Below are 8540 nucleotides of genomic sequence, written 5' to 3' on the forward strand. Positions count from 1 at the left end.
ATACCATTGCTCTGACCGAGGACGGAGTTAAGCACATAACCTCCAAACGGAGACAATGAGCGCTTATACCAACTTTCCCAGCTCTGCTCTTTGACTGGGAGAGAGATAATGAGCCTTGAGTACGAATACAGGCAGATTTCACAGCGAACGGGTGTTATGTAAATTCTTGATAAATCGTGTGTCAACAAAGGCAGCGACAACAATGATGGTGACTGTGTGTGTACACGCCGATGCCACAAAAAATATCGATATCCATCCTGAAATGCTTCACTGCAAAACAATCTGCCGAAACACAGGAAGCACCTGCAACGTGTCTGCTCAGTACCATGCGTCAACCAGTTGTTGTGAGAGCTAAACTGAACAGCTCTGATAACCACAGCCACCTTTTTGTGTGAATGCACATTACCATAATTGGCAAAAAAAATCAGATCCGGCAATCTTGGAATATACCCTACCTGAGCGATGTGAATCCATTACGATATGATCCTTTATATCGTGTGAGTTTTGTGTCTGATCTTATGAATGCAACACTGAGATTTCTTTCATTCAAGGGGGACAATCGTAGATCATGACCTGCAGCAGCGCAGATTGGGGAGTCCTGTGGAGAACCAGTAGTCATTTTAGGTGTACCAGCCACATCACCAGATACAGCAGCTACTGCTCACACTGCATTCAGATGCTACGTGGCAATCAATTTCTCAAACATAAAGTGGAACACAGATTTCGAATAGATGACCCTTTATCAACCTAGCCGTGCGATGCACTCTGCTACTTTGTCAGAACTACATTTTGCACAAGATTACTTGCAATTCTCGTTACAATGACGGCTGCCCAGCAGCAGTAACGTGAAGCGACAAACTCTAAACCAGTGATAATATTGTTACTGTAAACTAATAAAGGACTGTTCCTTTTCAGCTGCCAAATTATTTTCGATTCACCTCTTACAAACACCTCTAACAAAACAAAAGACGATCACTTCATGCCTCCTAATGGCAAAATGATTGCAGTAATTCACAAATATGCTGAAAATGAAGAAAGGATCAAGTCAAGGTGAATAAAAATAGCAGATAAAGGTAAGCATATGATTGCATGAAAACTGATGTTTTATACCTACTAAAGATAACCTACAAAAAAACAAGCAAGATATCATAACATAAACTTACAAATATTCGAAATACTTTAACCTAAAAGTATATGCTACGTTTTACTATCTGCACGACATCATATCAATAACCTCTTTTACAGACGGATACCTCTTTTACAGGAGCTTTACTACAAAAGACACTGCACTTCTAAGAGCTGTAACTCATGACTAGAATAAACATATGACTGTAACTCCATAGCATATATGACACAGGTTAGCATTCTCCTAAGCGTTTAAGATATAAAACTGCGAAAATGTTGCCATCTTATTTTTTTCTCCCACAAATTTATCATGAAATGTTTCCAGTTTTCCGATTCCCCCACTCGGAAAAATTCAGTGTGAATCGATTTCTTTGCTGGCCATTTCAGTAAAGTGACTTTATAGCACAATACCGTTCATAGTAGACACATTTAAGATTAGTTACAAACTTTCTTTTTTTGTGTCCAGCGGAGAGCATTGTGACCTACTTCTAAGCTTAACTACCAAATTTTCCCAATTAACACCTACTTTTTTTACAAACAACCATAATGCTTAAAGCGAGGAGTGTCGCTTAGATTTGAAGCAGATTGTTCCTTAGAACACAAACTTTTTTGAGATTTATGTGTGTAGCTAAAGCTGGAAGGGTGCTCAGAACCAAGAAAATACCCCGGTGTAGTTACTTTTCCTAATTCCAACATAATGACGAAAAATCCTACAACATCTATGTCTACCGGTGTATACTTGTCTACCTGTACAAAAAATACCCTAGCAATCAATGGATTTAAAAATTGAGCAAGTGAATTGTATAACTTCATATCCCACAAATGGAAACGTTAGCCCACCTAATATTTTAAAAATTAGAGCTTCGCTTGATAGTGCCTTCACTCGTTTCTGCCATCATTGCTTATCTATCATTCTTTCATTTTTGATCCATATATTCACACGATGCAAACTTTCAAAGTTAGAAAATATAGGCGCATGCATAAAATGGAAACTGATTTCATTTAAGTGAGATGCAGCACTCAAGTGGGTAAGCACCAATTAGTTATGCATGGTAGGAAGCAATGCACTTCTACCACCTCGCAAAACATTTTTTCTTTGACCTTGAATGCTTCACACTATGACAGAATAATGTTGCCTGGGAATGACCTCTTTTGCTTTTTTAGCCACAAGCTTCGTACACACGCAATGCAATCTTCGAGGTCAGGACATACACGCCCACATGCAAAAGCATGCAAAACTTACGTATCGGTAAAATTCTGTTCCGTACAGTGCAACCTTCTTTGGACAATCGGCTGGACATGTTACCCTAAAATTGGAATAAAAATGGCTGTATTACGCACAGGAGCACTTGTTCTCATACCAATTAAGACTACGGGACAAATATGTACCACATTGCACGATTCGAACGCACATATTTTTTGTTGAAAGCAGACTTCAAATTTGCATGCACATTACAATCGGGATACTAGCAGAAATCGGCGTTAAAGCGACCAGCAGCATCCCCATTGACACTAACTAATCTAGGCACATCGTATTTTCGTTTCCGAGGTTTCGTGCGTCAAATAGAATTTTTTGAGATGTACGTGATTTTCTGTCATTTGCATCTGCGCGATAGACGTAGCTCCAAATTATTAGTTTTTAAACTTTTCGTCAGTAAACTTGCCAGAGCATTACAAATGGAGTGCGCGCTAGAATCGTGCAAAGAGGGTACTGCAATTCAATTCATGAACAATTATATTGCAACATCGAGCTCAACTTAGAAACATCTTCAGTGTCCTCAGAAGGCCTTCTAACAAGTCAATACATTCCACTGGAATGTAATCGCTGCTCAAGAGCCAGATAATTCGGAGATTAGGAAAGATAAAGAACTAATTAGTGAGACAAGCCAAAGTAAGATTCACCGCCCCATCTACAAGTGTAAAGCATATGTAACCCGAGTGTAATTGTGGGTTCTAGCCCTCCCTTACTTGAATTGGAACTACTCTCGCTGTCATAAACCAGTAAAATATTCCCGGGAAGAAAAAACCGTCTCTTTTGCGTGTTTTGTGCAAACACAAAAACATTCATGATTTTTCCTGTAAGCCAGAAATGGGTGACAGATCACCGCTGTACCCCACCTACTTAAAGTAACAGCTTAGTGCAGCAGCTTTTTTTTTCAGTGAATCACTCACACCCTGAAGCAATATTTTGACCTTAGGCTGTTGCTTTAATTCGCTTATATGGGTACTTAGTGGGCTATAGCTGTGAAGCAACCTTCTAATATATGAAGGTGTGAAAGAGGTGCTCAGAGGCTGAAATAAGATACATTTGATGTATAAGTGGAATGCACAAAAAAGTATAAAAGTGAGCAATCACTGCACCATTGACTTATCTCATTACAATAAGCTAAAGCAAAGAGAACACGTGTTACAAATAAACACAGACACACTTACTTTTTTTCCTTTTATGAAAATCTCCGATATCTTATGAGCAAAATTCAAGCAAAATTTTGCAAGTCATTGTAACTATGTTACGAAAACTATTAGTAGATTGAGCGTTTGTATGGATTGCCAGAAAGTGAAAATGCTGCGCTCACAGCGAAAATAGTTTTAATTTGAAGTATAGAAAAGGAGGTTTTTCAAAATCCCTGCCAGCCAAAATAAATGACGCTGCATGCAGAAGTCGTATGTGTTGTTTTGTAGTTTATGTCTATATTCATACTAGTTTAACCTCATGGGATTACCAACGAGGCCAGTCCTCTAGGTAGCGCGCTGTTAAACGGCTCAAACTGCTAGGATTGCCAAACGACATGCTTCCGAAGCTCTGTATTTACCTGCTTTGCCTGCCATTACGCTATCTTCAATGCAGCGTCAGGCGTGTTCAGCAAAGGTCACCACGGGTCACCAAGAATAGGATGCCGAGGATTCATTATTGATAAGTAACATCGTATACTTCTACATGGGATTTTCTCACTTCCCTGTAACCGGTACCTGGTTCTAGCGTGTGATGTATGATGAACTGAAACATATCATTGTGCCTGCCAAGGATATATTGCAGGCAGCTCGGCTTTTGCGTGTGCGGTTTAGTGGGGTGGCGTGTGCAAGCCCGTACTGTCATCGGGTAGGGTTAAGGTTTGAGAAGTACGTAGCTGGTTTGTACATATTTATGAGATCGCCTAAGTTTCACCAGAATAAAATTGAGCAATCACAGGTGCAGTTTATACGCGGGCGTGCAAACACACAGCCGTCAACGCGCGAACAGCAGCTCATTTGCCCCAACAATCACTTGTCTGAAAAAATGTGCGATGTCTGCAGCTCGTACGTCCATTGTTCATGGTCAAAATTGTCCACTTTAACATTACTTCAACTCTGGTATGCAAGAATAGAGCGCAAATTTGCTAAACTGGAAATTCCTTTAATTTGCGACAAGTTATGCAAAGTCAGGAAACTTGTATGACCTACTACACTTATCGCTTGACGCTTCTTTCTTAGGATTCCCACAATAAGAATTGGCAGTGTTTAAAAAAAAATTTTGAAGTGAGCAGTTTCCGCCCGAACTGACAGTTCAACATGGGTTGGCATGTCGTACCCTGGCCAGCCTACGCCGTCATCATGAAGATGGCGCAAATGATCGTCGTTGAGATAGCAGCTGCTTCGCAGAGATGCTACAGAAATATCTATCGACGCAACAGAAACACAGAATACAGACAGTACTGCAGTAAAACTGTACTACCAATGCATCAGCGCTTTCTCTCAACTTTTCAACTTGCTCCCAACTTCCCCGCCTACAAACCGGATCGGATTGTATTGGATCCGTTTAGTAGTGCCATTGACGACCGAGCTTCACATCAAGAGCTTCAGAACCAGAACCAAAACCAGTATAAATGTTTCAGAACATAAAAGAGCTGTCCGAGTGAACTTCAGTACACTGAGGAAGGCTGGAAATAACTGGTCAAGTTTATTCTAAAACTAAAATGAGAAAAAAACAGGAAAATGTCCCCAATTCACGCTAACTTTCCTCCATAGTAGTGAAGCCATGCCCTGCAATAAATAGGATTGTTTGTAATCGTTGTTCAGCACACTTCTCAGTTAATAAACCTCTGCTAATTAGCCTAATAGTACTTCGAAGGATTTTATTTTAACAAACAAACGTAACGCCATTCGTTTCGTGGTGCTGCCGGAATCAACATGCTGGAATGAATTGGGAGAGGCGGTTTGATGCAATTAAAGACGTTTGTCTTTCCACGGGACAATAAAACGCAATATTTTGGTCTTCCCCAACGTGTACGTACGTGTTTATGTGTCTGTGTGTCCCTCAGTTCATCCTTTTGGCCAAAAGTTGATGAACCTGACCTCAAACACTTGAAGCTGCTGGCATTCGTCATGCCTGTCCTCATTATTTAAAGAGAAGAAAACCTCAGGCACATTTGAGGCAAAATTTAGGAACTTAACCAATAGTCACCGCATTCTTTTATTTAGGAATAAACGTTGGGTCGATTTTTACAAAAAGAAAGTGAAAAAAAGAACTCTCGCTCGTGCTGTTCTAGGTAGAACCACAGCACTCTGAAGAACAAGAAACACATGACAAAGAAAAGTATGCGCACTCTGGCAGCAGATGGGGTGCGAGCAGTGTGCAAGCTGGAAAATTGAATTGCATTGGACAAACCTCCATTGAATTCATCACAAGATGAGCGAGGGGAAAGGGGAAGAGAGTGAAGGGCTGGGGTGAAGATTGGAGGAGGATTTACGTTGCAGGGTCGGCAGACGACTATCGTCTGCGACGGCATTTGCAGTGAAGCAAGCAGATATGAAGTACGTTTTTAAAGAAAAGCTTTTTTTGTGTGAAAAGTGCGACCGATATTCATCCGTGACTATCGGTGGGAGATTTCAGCTTCTAAGTATGGCACTAATTGCGGAATTTGCGGTTTGAAGAAAGTGGTTGGCTCTGTTGTTTTCCCCAAGGTAAAAAAATCTGCAGAAATTCAGACAATTATCTACTAATGCGTAGCATTCGTATGCCGCTTGTCTTGAGTGTAAATTCTTTATAGCCAATTTTCGGGTTTTTCTAAATCCTGTCCGACCAATTATCTACACTTACTTTATAATAACAATTTATCATGTTACTTGCGCCAGACGTGCATTTTTTGTAAACGAAGGGCATTACACGGTTCACCATTTTGTGTATTTGTTATATGTTTTTTGTTTTAGTTTTTCAAGATTATGTTTCACCAATTGCCTCCATTAAGCTACTATACCGACTACAGGTGGAACTTCTGCGAAATCGGCAGTATTGTGGAAATCCAGGGCGTTGCACGGTTCCACATTTTTCGTATTCTGTAAATTTTTTAGTTTTCCGAAATTCTGTTTGCGCTTTTTTATCGGTTACAGGTGGAACTTCAGCCAAATTTGCATATTTGTGGAAATGTAGGGCCTTACATGGGTCCCCATTCTTGGTATTTTTAACACCGAAGCTGTTTAGCAAATCGCAATTTTTCGTGTCCGCAGTTAAAAATACCAAGAACTTGCCGAGCGCGTGGGCCTTGTGGCGACCACGCGGCAGTTAACAAAATCAAGAGAATGCCTAGCGCTCATGTGTGCGTGCCTCGCGATGACAGCCCAACGTCCCCTTCGCACGTTCGTCAAGCCAAACATACCATACCCAGTTAGGGAGATCGGCTAAGATTGGGGTGGCGTGCACTCGGCAGTTAACAAAAACAAGAAAATGTCGAGCGCTTGTGTGTGCGTGTTCGTGCCTCGATCCCGGCGTCCCCCCAGCGTGCCAGGTGCACGTTTCTCAAGCCAAGCATACGCACTTAGGGAGATTGGCCAAAAAGTGTAAAAAAAAAACTCCAGCGTTCGCCGTAGCCGTGGCAACACTTCCTCGGAACGAAAAAGGCACGTCATATCACACGCCCCTCCGAGGTGATGTCCAATGATTATCATGTGAAAAAAAGAAAAAACTCACACTTATAGCAACAATGATAGTTTTTCAAAATTTCGTTCGACCAGTTATCTCCATTTACACTATTCAAAAGATTGTAGGTGGAACGTCCGTGAAATCTGCATTATTGTGTAAATGCAGGGCATTACACGGTACGCCACTTCCCCTAATTATTTTATATTTTTCCTATTTTTGTTTTTCAATATTTTATTCGTCACATCATCCCCATTCACGCTATTAAAACGATTACAGCTGTAACTTCCGCGGAAGCCTCATTAGTGTGGAAATGTAGGGCGTTGCACTGTTCGCCATTTTCCGTATTTTTTTATTTTTTAGTTTTTCAAAATTTTGTTCAACCAACGATCTCCAATATCGCTATTAAAACGACTGCAGGTGGGATTTCCCCGATATCTGCATTTTTTTTATGCAGGGCGTTTCACAGCCCGGACTGTAGGGATACTCGGCAAAGAATGCTACGCAATAACATAATGCATCCGCCATACGTGCACGATGTATTAATCCCGTCAATTTTCTGCTACATACTAAAATCAAATGGCATTTGCTCTACTTGCATTATTGGTTTAAATCCACCCACTCTGTATAACTTTACCAGAGTGTTTCAAAAGTATTGAGGGACTGTGGTTTTACTTATCGTCAAGTGGTGGTTAATATCTTCTCTAAACTCTTCGCAGCCGGAAACCCGTTTTTATTTCTTTTCTGAAGTTCAGAGCATTACCAGGGACAAAAAAGTTATTGATTGTATATTTCGGGTGATTTGTTATCACGGCTTGGCGAGGAAGGTGCGGTTTTCCTTTTTTTTGCAGTGCTCGTCTATCTAGAAGGGATGGGGGTTATATATGAAAGCAATAGTACTTTATTGTTCTAGGAGCAGGTGTTGCGCGTTAAGCAAATCGCTTTAATGGCGTCTTGTAGTTGTTAATATTGGAGCATGTGTTCAGCCAGTACGGAGCCGGAAATTTTGGAAAGAGGTCCCTCCGCTTAGGCCTGGGTGTGAGATAGGCATGCTATTTGCTTATCTCCGTGTTGTTTCAAACAGACCCCTGTGTCGGATGCTTTTGGTTTGAGGTCTGCAACCGGAGCAAATATGTGCAGGACGTTTAATGCAGATTTTAGCTCTCGGCGCATGGTGAGAAAATGCTTACCAGCAAACTTGGTCGAGCTGGCAGTTGGTAGATGTTGCGTTGGTTTGGCAGCCAATTGTTTCAACTTGAACTTGGCCTGAAACAAAAAGAACAAAATTAAGCGTTATCGACTAATTATCTGAATGTGTCTTTGTTCGCGCTCTTTAGTTTACCGGAAAACAGCGCGCGTACATTTATTAGCACGACATAAATTCACCAAGTGGGGCATTAGAAATGCTAATAACCTCATTTTGTAAAGACGATAAAAGACGTTTGTGCGCATGGCCGGATTGAACATTGAAGCTACGAGCATTGCTTGATAAGCGGCGAGTCTCCATCCACGCTTATAGTGC

General features: G+C 41.0%; 1 long non-coding RNA gene across 1 annotated transcript; it reads right to left on the bottom strand.

Annotated features, from left to right (window-relative positions):
- Positions 1 to 461: 461 nt before the first annotated feature.
- LOC144162106 (uncharacterized) lies at positions 462 to 8285 on the bottom strand. Its single transcript, XR_013320617.1, has 3 exons — positions 8209 to 8285; positions 2369 to 2432; positions 462 to 598 (listed from the first exon to the last, which is right to left on the bottom strand). It is a non-coding gene; the product is annotated as an uncharacterized LOC144162106 (long non-coding RNA).
- Positions 8286 to 8540: the final 255 nt, after the last annotated feature.

This window comes from Haemaphysalis longicornis, unplaced genomic scaffold (genome assembly GCF_048455015.1).
Source record: "Haemaphysalis longicornis isolate Haplotype H1 unplaced genomic scaffold, Haemaphysalis longicornis Haplotype H1 scaffold_12, whole genome shotgun sequence".
Taxonomy (NCBI): Eukaryota; Metazoa; Arthropoda; class Arachnida; order Ixodida; family Ixodidae; genus Haemaphysalis; species Haemaphysalis longicornis.